General features: G+C 39.8%; 1 protein-coding gene and 1 long non-coding RNA gene across 6 annotated transcripts in view; both read right to left on the reverse strand.

Annotated features, from left to right (window-relative positions):
• Ctnna2 (catenin (cadherin associated protein), alpha 2) overlaps window positions 1-16,980 on the reverse strand; it is a 1,098,179-nt gene that overhangs the window by 493,294 nt on the left and 587,905 nt on the right. The window lies entirely within an intron of this gene.
• On the reverse strand, window positions 5,327-7,545 carry 6330415B21Rik (RIKEN cDNA 6330415B21 gene). The gene has a single exon (NR_045141.1). It is a non-coding gene; the product is annotated as an RIKEN cDNA 6330415B21 gene (long non-coding RNA).

Genomic DNA, 16,980 nt, shown 5'->3' on the forward strand with positions numbered 1-16,980 from the left:
TTGTTTCCCCTAGCAACCAGATTGTTACTATAAGAGGCATTATTAGCATAAACTTGGATGTGCTTGAGGAAAAAGGCGGATGTTTATGAATAACAAACAATGCCTCCTCCTTTCAAATACATCAGTAAATGCCAAGGCATTTAGAAGCTCACTGCTATGGACTATGGATAAACATCAAATGCATATTTTTTTATACCACAATGTCATAAAATAAAGCTTACAATCTCTAATTTATAGATTTTAAAAATAAAGAAAACCTGCTTGTACAAAGGAATTTTTTATTCTAATTAATTTAGAGAAAAATGTTTAAATAACTCTTTTTCTGTCCTACTGTAGGCCAGCAATGGTCAAGGAGGAAACTGAGACTTGAACCCTGTACTACTGCTGTGAGATATTTTTCAATACCCACATCAGAATGGAATCAGAAGGCCAAGTGGATGCTAGGCCCTTGCTCTACATGAGTGGGAAACCAACTAGGTGATGAGTGAAAGGGATGTTACTTGTCCTGATTGAAGAGTCCTCATCTTAACTTGTACAACAACAGTGTCTTGGATCAGATACTATCTTATAGCTTTATGTTATCTCTTGCTTGTGAAATGCATATAAAGATTATCTTTTTTTAAAAGGTGGTGTATGATGTGTAAGAGTGATAGCTAAGAAGTTTAGAGTGCTTGCTGCTCTTAGAAAAGACACAAGCGGGGCTGGAGAGATGGCTCAGTGGGTAAGAGCACCCGACTGCTCTTCCGAAGGTCCAGAGTTCAAATCCCAGAAACCATATGGTGGCTCACAACCATCCGTAACAAGATCTGACTCCCTCTTCTGGTGTGTCTGAAGACAGCTACAATGTACTCACATATAATAAATAAATAAATCTTTAAAAAAAAAAAAAGAAAAGACACAAGCTTGGTTTCTAGTACCCACAATGTACAGTTTATATCTATCTGTTACTCCAGTTTTTGGAGCCTCTGGGGGCAAACTGCTTGTTTTCATATGTCCAGGTTCTCTCTCTCTCTCTCTCTCTCTCTCTCTCTCTTACACACACACACACACACACACACACACACACACACACACACACACCAAACAAACATTTCAGTAGCTATGTTCTAACATGGTATTGAGAAATCATGTGGGGAGATGTACTTGAGTCAAGTTTGAAGAACTATGGCATAATACTTACAGAGGAGCAAGGGAAGAGACCAGAGGTTTGCTTACCTAGGTCAGAAAGGCTATTTTTCTTTTTTAAACAAGAATGTTTTTATTCTGTCTATCTGTATCCTCTCTCTCTCTCTCTCTCTCTCTCTCTGTGTGTGTGTGTGTGTGTATATGTTTGTATGTATGCATGTATGTATGTTTGTATGTATGCATGTATGTATGTATGTATGTATGTATGTATGTATGTATGTATGTATAGTGATGGAATTCAGAAGAAGGCATCAGATTCTCAAGGGCTGGAGTTACACTTGCTGAGTACAGTTTGTGAGCTGCTCATTTTGGGTGTTAGGCATCAAAGTTAGATCTCCTGGAAAAGCGCTGCAGGAAGGGCTAATTTTGACATTTGTCTTCTAAAGCATCACAGTGAAGTGATGTTTGCCCAGGAAAGAGATGGACCGCACACAAGTAAAACAGTGAAGTTGCTTTTTACCTAATTGATTGATGGCTCAATTTTATATTAGTTACAGTTTCATGGGAAGCTTGGAGAGTCACAAGCTATAAAAAGAAAAAAAATAAATCTTGTAAGTGAGCTTGAATTGCATCAGATATGAGAGCTCTCGCTCTGGCTTTATGTTCGATTACTGGCTGAAGGGTCTTGCCCCACCTGGGCAAGTTGGCATATATCCTGCTCCACTTAACCACCTTGGGCAGCTGAAATAATAAGGTGAAAGGACCTATGAAATTGTAGGTTTACAAATGTGTAAAGTAAGACTGAATATCACAGACACACCATACCTTTTAAAATCTATTTCTCCTTGCCACTCCCCCCCCCCCAGAGGTTGCATCAAACATTCACAGATACAGCAGGTGTTCACAAGTTAGAATAACTGCCCTTGGCTGAAATCAAGCAGTATCCACAGAATCAGGTGAGAAAATAGGAACCATTCATTTATTCATGCTCCATTTGATGGTTTTAATAAATAAATGGGGGGGGGAGTCACCAAACCTCACTGGATTTATGGTCACACCTGATGCACTAAAGGGCATATTTCATCCCCGGTGAATTCTCTTGAGGCCCGGAACTGAGAATAAAGGACCTAACCCTCCTTGTTGAGGTCTAAGCGTTTATGAGGATAGGAGAGTAGTCCCTGTCCTACACTGCTTAATGAGTATTGGGCGATTGGGGGGCGGGGGGTAGGAATCACTCACACAAACCATGGCCTGCTTCCCTTTCTCCATCATCTAAATGACAAAGTAGTAAGGAAAGTGAAAGCATACTATATTTTTCATTTGAAACAGCTCCCTGCTTTCTTGGTCTTCTCTGATTGGGAGCAGGTGGTCCCTGAAACCAAGAGGATAACTTGGAAAGACTGGGGGAATCTAAAAAAAAAAAAAAAAAAAAAAGCGGGAGTATGTGGGGAGTATGTGTGCATGCTATTCCTCTTGACATGAGCAACCTAAGCAAGGGTGGTAGCTCACCTAAACTTGCTCCACTAGAGTGAGAGAAGAAGAGATGTGTGCAGATGACACTGGGAAGGGGCTAAATTCTAAATCTCTTTCCCCTGCTCTTCAGTTTCTCATTCTGAAGGGAAAAAATAGATTTTGCTCAGATTCAGATCTTTGAGTGAGAAGTTTGAAACCCTCAATCTTTCCCAAGCAATTCAGATCTGAAAATAAAGAAGAGTATTACCTTTCCAGGATGTGGTCAACAGGACCACAACTAGGCTGTGGTACACAGACTCATCCTCAGCAAAACACAGGATATGGTTACATATCTGCACTTGTCTTGGCATGATACCCTAAAGACAGTCATTGAAAATCATAAAGAATGAAACTTAGAGGAAAAAGATTCTCATCTAATTCTCAATTTCGTCAGCCATCTTTATGATGTGAATGTTAGACTTTAGTATAGCCCCTGGAAACCAAGACTGGCACATAGAGATTCAGCCCAAATACATAAGAGCCATTGCGAGCAGAAAGACTGAACCCCAAACTATCTAAAAGTAGATAAAATCAATTGAATAAAAGTGATATGTTCTCAAAAAAAGTGTGATATTCTCTGCTTAAAGCTATTGTAATATACAAAATTATTCTATGTAAAGTCATTATTTCCAGTTCTTGAAAGCTACTAGATAAATCTGAAAATATCATATTTATATCCTGAAGTGCTCTAGGACATCTTAAGGCATGATGGCACACAGTTTTCATAAGATAGAAGTTGCCATGCATTTGAAAGCTTACTTTGAGGCACACATAATAGCCAAAGCCTTTTCTGGAATAAGAGATAAAACTTTGAAGGGAATAGCCCACCAGGGGACAAGGGTTGAGATTGGGCTTAGAGTATTACAACACAGTATGGTCTCAATATGAGGAGTTCAGGATGGCTCTGCATATCTGAGGTTATTCTTGTGTCTATAGAAATTTTAAGATTGCTTTTCTATTTCTGTGAAGAATGGAGCTGGAAATTTTTTTTATTGGAATTGCCTTGAATCTGCAGACTGCTTTTGGTAGGATGACCAGTTTTGCAAGATTAACTCTTCTGATTTATGAGCATAAGAATTCTTTGCAACTTATAGTATCTTCCTTGGTTTATTTCTCCATGATTTAATATTATTTTATGGTAGAAGTATTTAATTTCCTTAGTAAAGTTTATCCCATGATCTTGTCTTGTCTTTTCTTTTCTTGGCTATTGTGAATGAAATTCTTCTTACAACAGGTTAGTTACAGAATTTCAGTCTAATTGCAGATCCACTGAATTGTAATCGGCATTGATAAGAAATGAAATCATTGCTGTGCACAGGGCCACTTTGTATGGTAGAAGACAAGACAGATGGAAAAGCTCCCAAGCAGTCATGGATGCTGAATGTTGTAGAAGCCATAGGCAAGTCATCTCTATTATCAAGAATCACCTCAAGGAAACACTTAAATGTGATTAGAACTAAGTAGACAAAAAATATTAGTATCTGCTTCATATTGAAAAATCATACAAACCGAGGAAAACACAGCAGCAGATGGTAAGTGACATAAATGCACAGAATAAGAGAATGGTGTCACATACTAAATTGGGGTCCTTGATCCTGGCTCATTTGCTTCTGGTTTCTCAATATCACTTTCGAACTAAGTTCCATAGACTTTTACTCCAGGCCTTATACATCAGTACTATTGCAGGCAAGCATCATAAATTGCTTAGCAATCTGGAACCCTGCTTATTTTGGGCTATATGCATGCTTATTCCTTTTCTAATGGTAATTTACTCTCCAAGACTGTTCTCTGCAAGTGCTACACACAATCCTCCCAACACCAAGTAGCATTCCGTGGAGCCTGTTAGCAATTTAGGACCCCAATTACATCGAGCTGTATGCATATTCCTCTCTGAGAATCTTTCCACTTTAACAACCATCTGATTTAAATAAAACCTATTCACTGTTACTCTACTAATGCCTAGACAGAGGTAAGATTCAGCAATCGAGAGGATAAGCAGATCCTTTTCTCTTAGAAGAGCATTAAGTACTCTAGTTAGAAATCTTGCTGTCAATCTTGGCAGTGGATCTGAACTGTTCTGTCACTTTGCTTTGAATGGAGCTTCCTAGATACTTAGCTATCTGTATAGACTTTGACTTCATTCTTCAATAAGGTCAAGAACTGAAACTGACCCTGACCATGAGAAACAGCCCAAGAAGTTGGGAGTCTTCTGCAATCAATTCTCTGGGAGAGGATATCAAGAAATCATATCAAGCATATGATTTTTTTGGTTCTAACAGAGGTTCGTATCAAGTCTCCCATCGTTTTCCTGTGCTTCGTAAAGTTGCTTTTCCTCCATGCAGTGAATTCTAAGCCATGGATTATGGATAGAACTACAAGATCTTCCTTCTGAGCTAGAGTTTAGGATGCTGACAATTTCATGTTCTTTTTTCTATCTGCATATCTGAAATCAATACATTACAATAGTCTGAATGCAAGACTCAAGAATACAGCTGTCCTTTATTAAGACACACATTTAAAAGGCTTGCAGTGGTGGGAAACAAAGACCCTGTTTCCATGTTTATTTTTCTTTGCAGACTACGGTTGCTTTTCCACAGTGTTGCTTATTTGTCATGTAATCAGTACATCTTTAGGTTCAAGTGTGTTGGTCCTTTTTGTTTTGATTAGATTTTTGTCTTTTTTTTTTTTTCCTAAGTAGCCCAAGCTGACCTGGAACTAATAACTGATTTTCCTTTCTTACTTTTCTCTATGTGCTAGCTCAAATTAAAAGTGTGGACTACCATTCATGCTGGAATTGATATCTTTTTAATTTTTTTTTTTAAATCTAAGTTCTAATACTTAACCTGGTCAAATCTATCGATAAAACCCACATCCTAAAGGCTCGCGAGGGCCAAGGGATCCTGGAAATCCAAGTTTGAGAGTGACTAATATTAAGGGCAGAGCACCCATGTACCTAGAGAGCCAAGAGATATAGATTGATGATAGTCTACCTGGGGTTCCCTCTAAGACAAAGAAGATTATGCTACAGAAATGGGATGTTAATTAATTTCTCAACATAATCTGATCTTAACAAGCAGAAAATACCATAGAAGCCTGACATAAATATGTGGCCGTAAATGCTTCATAGAGCATGACTTTCTCTCCCCCAGAACATAGTTTTATGTTAGACACCCTTCCCTTCCTAATCACACTCATAGCTCAGCCTCTTCTTGTAGCATGACTCTAGGCTCAGAGAAAGCCACAGCTATCTTCCTTTCAGCAGCTGCTCTTCAAGACTACCTCACTCTTCTAGGCATAGCCTGAGCTTGTCTTGCACTTAAGACAATGGGAGATTCACCTTTCCAATAGCAGACGTATCCTGTGACAGCATTTTATATCCTTCCAACATACCAGTAAACTTGTAACAGCCAAAAAGTCAAGCATGTTCTTATGTTCTTCAGGAAAAAGCCATCTCTCTCTCTCTCTCTCTCTCTCTCTCTCTCTCTCTCTCACACACACACACACACACACACACACACACACACACACACACACACACAAATACTGCAGAACTACATGTAAGTGGCAGGAGGGAAATAGTAACAAAAAAATCTCGGGATCATTGTTAATTGTTACCTGGCAGCAATGCTGTGGCCGGGAACATTCAAAACGTTCATCATGAAAATTTTGCAACAATCCGATGGGAGAGACAATAGTATCTTTTCGGTATTTCAGAAAAGCAAAGTGAGGCCCAGAGACAGTTGAAGGTTGCCAAGCTGGGCAGTGGTAATTTGTGCTCTTATTATCATATTGCATGCACTCTTTTATTTCAGAAAGCACTATGGATTTCATTGAAGTTATACAATTGTGCACTTCTGCCATGCATGCTACCCACAACTCAGCCTGTTCCCCACATAAAACCTTCCCTTCTGAAGCAGAAGCTGGTGCTGATTTTTACAAAATTAGCCATAGCCTTCTCTATCTTTCTACTGTTACATTTGGTGTGATGCTTCATTACTGGGGCATGTGGTATGCTAATTAGTTCTTTTATAGGAATGGGAGTTGGGAGAAAGGAAGCAGTAAGGAGAAAAGGAAACTGAAGGAAAAGCTGATGCAGAGGAGAAACAGTGCAACATCCTTCACAGGAAGGACCATAGAGTTCCTTCCTTTCCAACTGTCACAAGCTCTGCTTCCCTTTCAGGGCCATTGCCGTAGTTTGCTAATCATCTCACTTCCAGTTGGCCTTGCATAGATGTACAGGAAAAAGAGTTGGTATTCACAGACAGATATGAAAAAATGGAAAAGAAAACAGTAACGGGATTTTCTTGGTTTTCTTTTGTTTTTAATTTTTTTTTTTATCTTAGCCATGAAGACAGCACCTAGACAGAACAACAAATACTGAGGAAGGATAGCCAACCACATAGGCTGATATCTGGAGATATCTGGGAACATTTCAGTGAACATTTGAAGATTGTGGCAGACAGGCCCAGCACCTTTTGCCTTAGGCATCAGAATCTCCATGTAGAAATGCAGAGGAAGGAAGACTGAAGTGACACCTTTCCTGGCTCCAGGCATAGCAGAAGCAGCCAGTCAGTAGGTACCAGGGGACTGGCTACTGAATGCAGCCACAGATCTTGTTGTAAAGTCTAGCAAGGAGGGCTGAGTGAGAAAGTAGAAAATGCTAATGTCATATAAACAGCTATTCAGACTGCTGGTTATAGATGCACTGATTAGGTCCACTGGTAAATTCTAAAAGATTTTTGGAAAAAATTATTAGGGTTGCATTTGTTAAGAAGACATTCAAACTAGAAATAAACAAATAAATAACACAGAGAATCAAATTATCCTGGGTTTAGCATTACATAATTCTCATGCCCTGTTCAAGAATCCCTGGGCTCTCAAATTGAAAGTTGTGTAAGTTTAAGCTTGGGACTTGCATAGACTCAAATATCCTAGCTTTCTGTGTGTTTTGCTAATATGTTGAGAATAATAAACTACATTTTTGTTGGGGGAACTTATGTTGTCATTGTCAATCTTGTCTGTTAAGCACATACAAGCAAGGATCATGGCGTGGTACCTACTTGTGTTTCTTTGATTTCCCTTGTCATTTGGGAGAGCTTTTCATATGCTGGCTGGGTAGTTTGCTGTAGAATAGCAAGTGTTTGGTTCCTAATAATTTCGAGCTTTAATAACAAAAAATTCAATGAATGGGAAAGGTTGTTTTATTGTTAGTTTGTTTTGATTTGATTTTAAATAATTTCCATGTTGAAACATTTGTGGATTCCCACAGCTTGACAGCAGAGTGCATGTTTGTGGGTTTATGTAGTTAAAATGAAAATCAGCTCTTACTCTAGAAAACTTACAGTAGTTTTGAGGGCAACAACGCATACATACACACACATGTTTGAACACATGCATACCATACACACACATACATATTAACACAGAGAGTGATACACATACAAACACACACACACACACACACACACACACACACACACAAGCTGTTGTGTAACTAGACCCTCAAAATTGAAACATTCCTGCCTAGATGGAAGAAAAAAGTTTGTAAGCCTCAGGAAGTTAAGAAATGTACAATGACAGGACACTAAGCAACTAAGCAAGCTACACAATTCACAAGGTCCTCCATAATGTTATAAATAAAAACAATTAACAGTTGTTGGAGAGAGGAAAATTTTGGCTGCAGCAGCTCCAGGGACGCCGGTTCTGTGAGCCATCACCTGTACTGCCTTCAAGTCACTTGTATTCCTGAGAATCACCCATACTCCCATAAATAACTCTAAAAATATGCTGAATACAATCTGCAGAACACACAAATTTTTATGGTGATCTATTATTGTTACCTTGTCCAGAATGAAGAGACATTTGTTCACATGTCCCCAGTTAAAGTCACATAACTTACATATACATACACATGTACAAAAGAGTACTTATGCATGCATGTGTCTCTGTGTCATGTTCACAAAATAGAATGTCAAGAAGCTAAATTCCAGACCTTGATAATGATCTAGGATTGACTGCCTCCACTCTGATGTCCTGGGTCTCCTCTAAAGATACCCATAGGCAATGCAGAGATGGAAGGTTTCTGAGGATCCAGCAGTCTTCATTCATCCTGCAAAACTAAAATCTGGAAATCCAGCATAACATGCCCAGATCCTTTCGATCAAATGTTCATTGCCTTTCATCATGTTCCCCCTTAATGGCTAGCCAGTAATTTTCCAGAGAGTGAAACACAGAAGTGGCTGCATTGCCATCTGCACCGGTTCTTGGACATTTGTCTGATGCCCAGGCTCGTGCAGCAATGAAAGAGTGGATGGGGGAGGCAATGCTGCAGTGCCAGCAACAGCAATGACTATGGAGACATGGCAGCAATTTTAGTGGCAGCAGCAGGTGGAGGAGGAAGAGTGGAGCTTGTGATAGAAGAAACAGTGCTGGCTGCAGGGCCTGACACCAGGCCCACAAACCTTGACCATACTCCAGGAACAATAAGCTATTATAGAAAAACCAGACCATTAAAAACAATGGGAGCTTGGAAAAAAACACACTACACCACCTGAGGGAAGAAACAGCATCGATGCTGGAGACATGGCTCCCAGTTTAGAATTTGCTAGGAGTACAGAAGCAATGAGTGAGGCATAGATTTCTCATATTTCCAAGATAAGAATTTTATAAACCATTTGTGGCCATATTTGTATCTTCAAGAGTATGGTTTATGAGTGAACATCATTTTTGTGGCTTTTACTATATATTTCTCAGCAGTAGAAGTCAAGCCTTGTAGTGAATTATTACTCTTTTTCCCCCCAGAAACTTGATCTATTTCATAGCTATGTCTCTTACATTAAAACATTCCTTTTTAGAGGAGGAGACGCTTTGGTGACGTTGCTTGAAAGTTAGGTAAAGAGCTTCAGGGATATGACTGTCTTGAGTCTGGGGTGAGCATTTCACTAGAACAGCGGCCATGGAATCACCCATGTTCCTATTAGAAGCCCCAGTAAACTCACTGATCCACCAAGATAGACTTAGTTGGAATAGTTTCTTAGATCTTTTGCTGGTGATCTGTCTGGGGTGAACAGGCACTTGTTCATGTCGCCTTAGGAAAAGTCACACGTGACCAAAATTTTAACTCTAGACTCCATGCCTATGAACATCATTCATAAATGTGCTGAGGTTTGTTATGAATTTGAATCCAGGTAAATAATTCGATTAACAGCATTAAGAGTGGAATGTAGAAGTGAAAGATGAACTGTATGTTGACCTGAAGGGAAAGTATATATAGATAGAGTAGAAAGGTATGATGGATTTCTGGGCTGCCAGAAGGCACTGAACATAGGAGAAAACTATCTACATTGAGCGACATAGGAAGAGGGAACATGACAGAGAAAAAATGAAGAAATCCCACTGAGAAATGCATCCATGTAGCAACGTGGATAGCCTTTGTGCATTACAGTTAAATATGTGGGAAACACACTGAGCTTTGCCTTTGAGAAGAGAAAGTACGAAGCCTGGTTTCCCCAGGGTGTGAGACTGCCTAGCTGCTATCACAGTCAACATTAAAGGGTGAGTGTCTCTATGGTCTGCATGTAAATGAAAGGGTGGCATATTTTCTAAGAGCAGTAGACATGTACCATGTCAGCATAAATATCCATTTTCAGAAGCCATGCCGGGAAAACAGGTAAAGTTTTTTTTCTCCTGCCTTATATTCTGTTAAGTAGGCAATTAAAGGGTATCATGTTCCCATCCAAGGCCCAGTGTTCATTTAAATGCAGTGATCACATCTTGTAGGTTTTCTTCCCAAATGGTCCCCCCGAGAGACTGTAAACTCTTCTATAAATCACAAGGAAATTCTCAAAGTTGCATGTAGGAATTGAAAACTCCAAATAGCAGAAAATGTGCATTGCCTGAAAGGAGCTCACATTCTGAATACAACATTCGAGGATTTCTCCAATGCCACTCCAGTGATCCTCCCCAGAGCCTTAGCTTCCACATTTCCCTAGAGAGGATAGGTGGGATAGTCGTGTAATGACTACACAGTCAGAAAGAACTTCATTGGAATGGAGGATGACGAACCTGTTACTCTGGAGCTGGGGAGTCTGAGAATACATGGAGATGGAACTTGAAAGTCAGCAGAGAGAACATTGCTAGGAGTGAGAAGGAAGGAAGAGGGAAAGGAGAGGGAGAGTGGGATATAAATGTGAACATAATATTCCAGGGTTGAAGATAAATGAAGGCATCTGTGCAGATATATTGTAGAAGCAGTAGAAAAACAGGTGGAGTCATCTAATACATGGGTCTGGATAGGTGTCAAAAGCACTATACCATATGTTCTGATCATGATTGAGTGTACCAAGAATCTCTGGACTCTGATGATGGCTAGCAAAAGACCCAGTAAGCAACAGAGTAAGCAGAGGCACTAACAGTACTGAGCAGGCCTAGGGGTCATGAGGACTAGTCCTCCAATCATGTTTCTATGTTTAGACAAGATCCTGATTGTGTCTTGAAAGATCATTTGCGTCCTTGGTACTTCTATTTCTATAATAAGTCTTGACAAAATGTGGGTCTGCGAGATGGCTCAGCAGTTAAGAGCACTTGTCCTTGCAGGGACTCATGTTCAGTTTCTAGCACTCATATGATAGCTTACTATCATTTGGAACTCAAGTTAAAGGAAATTTTATTTGATGCCCTCTTCTGGTCTCTGGGGGCAATAGGCATGGATGCGAAGCACATTCATGTATGTAGGCCATTGCACATATAAAAATATAAACTAAATTATCTTTTTAAAAAGGAAATGCAGTCCAGATATAGTGGTTCCTGTTGTTATCAAAGCTGAGACAGGAGGCCTGCCACAAATTCAAGGTCAGCCTGGGCTACAACATAAATTCAAAATACTAAAATACTAATACTAATTAATACTAATAATACTACTACTAATAAAAGGAAATATATTGTGGGAGGTTGATGTCAGCATGTGTACGGATGCCTAGTTCTGCTTATGTAGTTTAGATAATTATCCCTTTATGGGAGAAAGTCTTTGGCCCAAATCAGTCAATACAACTTATAAAACATAAGTTGCTTGAAACCACAAAGCTCACAGAGGTGTTTTTTTTCTTTTAATACATGCTACCAAACCTATGGTTTCACAGGTCAGCCATCCAATAAATAATGGTGAAGGACATCCCCATATCTTCACTCCTGGAGGACAACTGAACTTGGGAATGTAGACACGTCAAGACAGAGACAAAGCAAGAACATTAAGCAGGACCATGCCAGCCACATGAGTTGGATCTTGCAGGGCAGATACAATGCACACACATCTTTGCCCACAGATAGAGAAACACCTTGGGGAGGTGATAGACATTCTCTAGAGCCTGGGTGTCCTATAGCAAGCTACTTGGTTTTTTTTTTTTTTTTTTTGTGTGTGTGTGTGTGTGTGTGTGTGTGTGTGTTTGGTTTTCGGTTTTTGTTGTTATTGTTGTTGTTTTTTGGTTTTGGTTTTGGTTTTTTGGTTTTTTGGTTTTTCAAGACAGGGTTTCTCTGTATAGCCCTGGCTGTCCTGGAACTCACTTTGTAGACCAGGCTGGCCTCGAACTCAGAAATCCACCTGCCTCTGCCTCCCAAGTGCTGGGATTAAAGGTATGTGCCACCACACGTGGCAGCAAGCTACTTGTAACATGATTAAAAGTGACTGCTGAAGGTGAAACTATTGTAAATTTCAGCATGCCTAGCAGTGTTCAGAATGCAACAGTCGGAAAAGATGGCTGCTTGTCCAACAGATGTCTGCTAACCACTTGCAGAAGTATCAGAGGGGTGGATCTTTCATGCACAGAGTCACTTTTAGGCACAGAAGAAAAGGCAATGACAACCTCCCTTCCTCTTCCAGGGAAGCTCCTTTGCTTTGAAAACAGAGTCTGTTTTTCCCCAGGGAACTAAGAGGAAACTGCTATCTGGACAGTACACCTTCACAACTTCCCAAGCCCCGAGGTAATAGAACATAGATCTGTCAAAACACTTGTGAAAAATAGTGATCAGCAGAAACCACATTTCCCAGTATAAAAGCCTTGATACAGACAACATTGCTGTCTGCCGCCTTATGTTCGTCAATGAAATCCTCAGAGGTGTGTTACTTCCCTATAAAATATTGGTCAGGGAGGCCACTGACACACAGAGAACAGAACAGGCAGTTGCCATGGCTAGCAATTGCTCTAAACAAGATAGTAAGGTCCCATGGCAGACCACCACATGCTTTGCTCATAGAATATATGGAAACCAAGCTAGAAAGGAGATGAAAGTTCCCTCCATTCAGGCCAGCCCTCACACTGCTCTGAGTTCTGTGCAGGCCCTCTGGGGAGCATTATCTTCAATGATCTGATCTAGTCACAGAACTCCTGTTAGATTATTGATCTGCCAGGCAAAATATGACCCCTGGTGGAACATTAGCAAAACTATTGGAGGGGGGAAGTAAGCAAATGTTTCTTGCTTAGATTTGAGGCTTACTCTATGTGAAAGTATTTATGTCAGGGACTGTAAATCTCATCATAAGAGAAAGGGACACGATCTCACTAAGGGCACTACCATTTCTATTTTGCTAGATGGACGCATGTAAATAAAATTGCTCTTTAAATATTTATGTTCCTGCACACAGATTAACTCTCTTTTCAGTTTTGGTTATAAAAGTATCTTCACAGTGGTAAGTGGAGATTAATAACTGATCAAAGTGTAGAACTGTTGGCCATATATGGAAAATCATGCCCCCCCCCCTACAAGGCTCAGATCACATTATAGAAGATGGGTGTGAGAAAGTGGAGGAAGGCGTGGAATATTGTGACATGCTGTACTCTAGGCAAGGGTGTAGTTGTTACACTCTTGAACTCATAGAAGTTGTGGATAACAAACAACCCCAATATGAGATTAGATCTGTCACTACTCTACCCTGTCATGGAGAGAGAAGAGGCTCAGGAGGGCCCATCCTTCCCTGAGAATCTATGGGCAGCTAAGAGTTACTGGAAGGAGGGAGAGCCATTTCTTCAGTCATGTAACCACTGATGAGTGTCCATGCTCCTGTAAATGACACCTCACTCAGGCTCCTATGAATAACCATAGTTAAATTCACTGGGTCAAGCACATACACACACACACTCACACACACACACACACACACACACACACACACACACACACTCATGCACACACACACATACACACATGCAAATCCACACTTAGAAGAGCGACTAATATGGAAGGGAAAGGGGATCCGAAGAGTGGATGGAAGGAACATGAAGTGGGTAATGGGGCTGAATATGATCAAAATACTTCATATTCATGCATAAAAATGTCACAATGAAACCTATTAATATGTATAATTCTTGTATGGCAACTGTATTTTGTCTCTCTTTCTCCCTTGCTTCTAAAAAATTAAAAACATTTACTATTTATTTGGTACACACACACACACACACACACACACACACACACACACAGAGGTTTGACGACAACTCCCAGGACTCAGTTTAGTTCTGTCCTTTCACTGTGCAAGTGACTCAGTTATTAGGCTGGGAATCAAGTACCTTTACCTGTTGAGTCACAGTCACATGGAATGTTCAGCTCATTCATTTTCAATGCAGATCCCTGCTTACTTGTTTTCATTACTCCATCCTAAAACCGAAAAGCTGAAACAGAACCACCTACCACATTTTGTCCAGTCATTCCTTTACATTCTGGAAACTCGGTGGTCACAGAGATGGATATTCCACCTGGATCAGCTATCACTTGTCACCTTTTTTTTTCATGTTTTAGCACTGTATTGCTCACCTGATTTATTAATTTTTTGTATTTTACATGAAGGTGCCCGTTCCCAGTGCCTCTTACACAGCAGCCTTTGTTCTTGGTGCCAAAGAACAAAGTGGGCTGCCATTAAGCCTGTACAGAAAGAGAACTGCCAGGACTCTTCAGCAGCCTCACCATGGTCACTAGAGATGGAGATTTTTTCCAATTACACTGAAAATAGAGACACACATTAGCAACAGCAGAACAAAGCAAGAAGGAAAGCCGATATTGCAAATTGAACTGTGTACATAAGCTTCCTCCCCCAGCCCAGAAGAGCCAAGTCTTTGGCTCTGAAGAATGACATTAAAAAGTTAAGCAGTACTCACTCTTATTTAAAATGTCATTCTTGTTCAGTGTAACGGTTAGACATTTAATATAGACGGATGAGCCACACCGACTCCACGAAGACAAAACTTCCCTCTATACATCCACTCTAAAAGCTTTTAAAACCACCCTGTCAGGAAGAATTTGATGGCTTATCAATCGTGCTCTTCTCCAGAACCACACAGGACTGCATATGGCAACTGAATATTCTGATAGAACAGAATGGGTGGGTAGAGGGGAAGGGGCTCAAAAGTCGACTACATGGTATAAATGATTATAGTTCAAAACACTGCCCATAAACCAGGGCGGCAAAAGCATTAGCCTGTTACAAGAGGCTTTGTTTGGCCATTAAACGTTGTGTCTATGAAGAACAAATACAACATCTCAACAGGGCTCCACAGAAAGCTCCGGATTCAGAGGCACCTAAAAATGATTTACAGCAGACATTTTGCTTGAAAGTGTGATTGGTGTCAAGAACTTGCAGGGACTGACAGGCTGCATCGTTTGCTCTGCATGACCCTGAGGGCTCCAGAGTCAAGACAGCCATTCCCTTGAGAGGTATCTACATTTATTCACCATTTTTACTTTGGGCCTTTATCACACACAGGTTACATCTCTGTGATTAAAAACAAAGACAACTTCTCTTTAAAAACTATTAGGAGTGAATTGATTGCATAACTAGAAAACCAACAGAGTCAGAGGAAAGCAAATCTTAAGTCATCGCAAACGGATAGATGATTAAAAGCTACCTAGTGATTTTGTGGTTAAAAAATAAAATTAATTAATTAATTAAAAACCCTGACAATTCAGCAATTTGGGGAGATCTCAGCAGAACCGAATCACTTTAAAGTTACATGGTGTTGGTGGAGGCCCATGGTAAATGAAAGGTCCAAAATGGCTCCATTCACGTGAATTCTATAAAAGATTCACTGTTGTTTGAGGATCTAGCCAGTGAGGTTAATCAAAGCCTGTTTTCTTTTATATTCTGGAAAGTCACAGCATGACAGGTAGATTCTGAGAAGTTATCTTTAGCACTTTGTATTCCCGTGTGCATTGGGAGGCTATTTCTGGTGTTTGAACCTTGAGTTTGAAACTGCTAGTCAAACCACTGAGTTGTAACTCAAACCCTTGTTTGCTTTTTATCTTCAGTAGATCTGTTAGGTTTGTCCTTGGAGTAGACATCTGGCATGTTCTATTGTTTGGAAGCAGGAGGAGATCCCAGATATCACTGGTAAATATGGTTAAAAACATGTTTATTTCTTGAATACACACCAACAATAAAGTACCAGTTAAGACTGTGGGAGTTGAAAAAGAAAACTTTTGTTATAGAAGATGAATTAAACCCTTATATAAGATCATTTACATATTTGATACTCAGTGATGGATATTATGAGTCACTGTGGTAATTACTATGGAAAGCACCACTCTGTTGCCAACATGGACTTTCTGAAAAAGTGCTCTCAATACATTTGAAGCAAGGTGTTCCAACTTTCTAAAGATTCTTGGTCAAGTGAAGAACGAGTCTCACATTATGCTTCTTCACCTACCTCACTAAGAATAGACACTGATTATTGTTAACTATACCAAGAATATTCTCTACTATTCTTCATCAACTAGTCACATAGCGGTTAAATGTAAATGGTCTGGGAGGCAATATGGCTCCTTAAATGAAAGTTTTTGAAGCTATCTAAAGATGGCAAGTGAGTAGTGAGGGATGGTGTTGATAGAGCAAACAAACTAGAGAAGTAACCAAATACAGTAATGCTGCTGGTAGCCAGTGGACTTCTGATAATATTATTTGGATAAATGAGTGTGCATCTGGGAAGAAAAGAACTTTTGATCTAGATGAGAATGACCTTCTAGGAATAACTCAACCCAGAAAATATCTGTCTATAAATGTCTCAGCATTCATTTGATTTGACATAATTCTTCATCTCAAATCAGGCACATGTATTATTAGGTAGGAATTATTTTTCTTCTATCACTATTTCATTTAGCATTCATCTATACAATTTCAAGATTTTCTCCACTCTTGTTGCTACAGTTTTAAGAAAAATGATTAATGTGGAGCAGGAGTGATGTTTTGCAATTCCTTAAGATATTTTTGGCCATTACTGATAGATCAAGTGGTATTACTGGAATGCAGTGGGTAGGGGAAAAGGATTCTCCTACACAACTAATATGCAGGGAATTTCCCATGAG

This window comes from Mus musculus, chromosome 6 (genome assembly GCF_000001635.26).
Source record: "Mus musculus strain C57BL/6J chromosome 6, GRCm38.p6 C57BL/6J".
Lineage (NCBI taxonomy): Eukaryota > Metazoa > Chordata > Mammalia > Rodentia > Muridae > Mus > Mus musculus.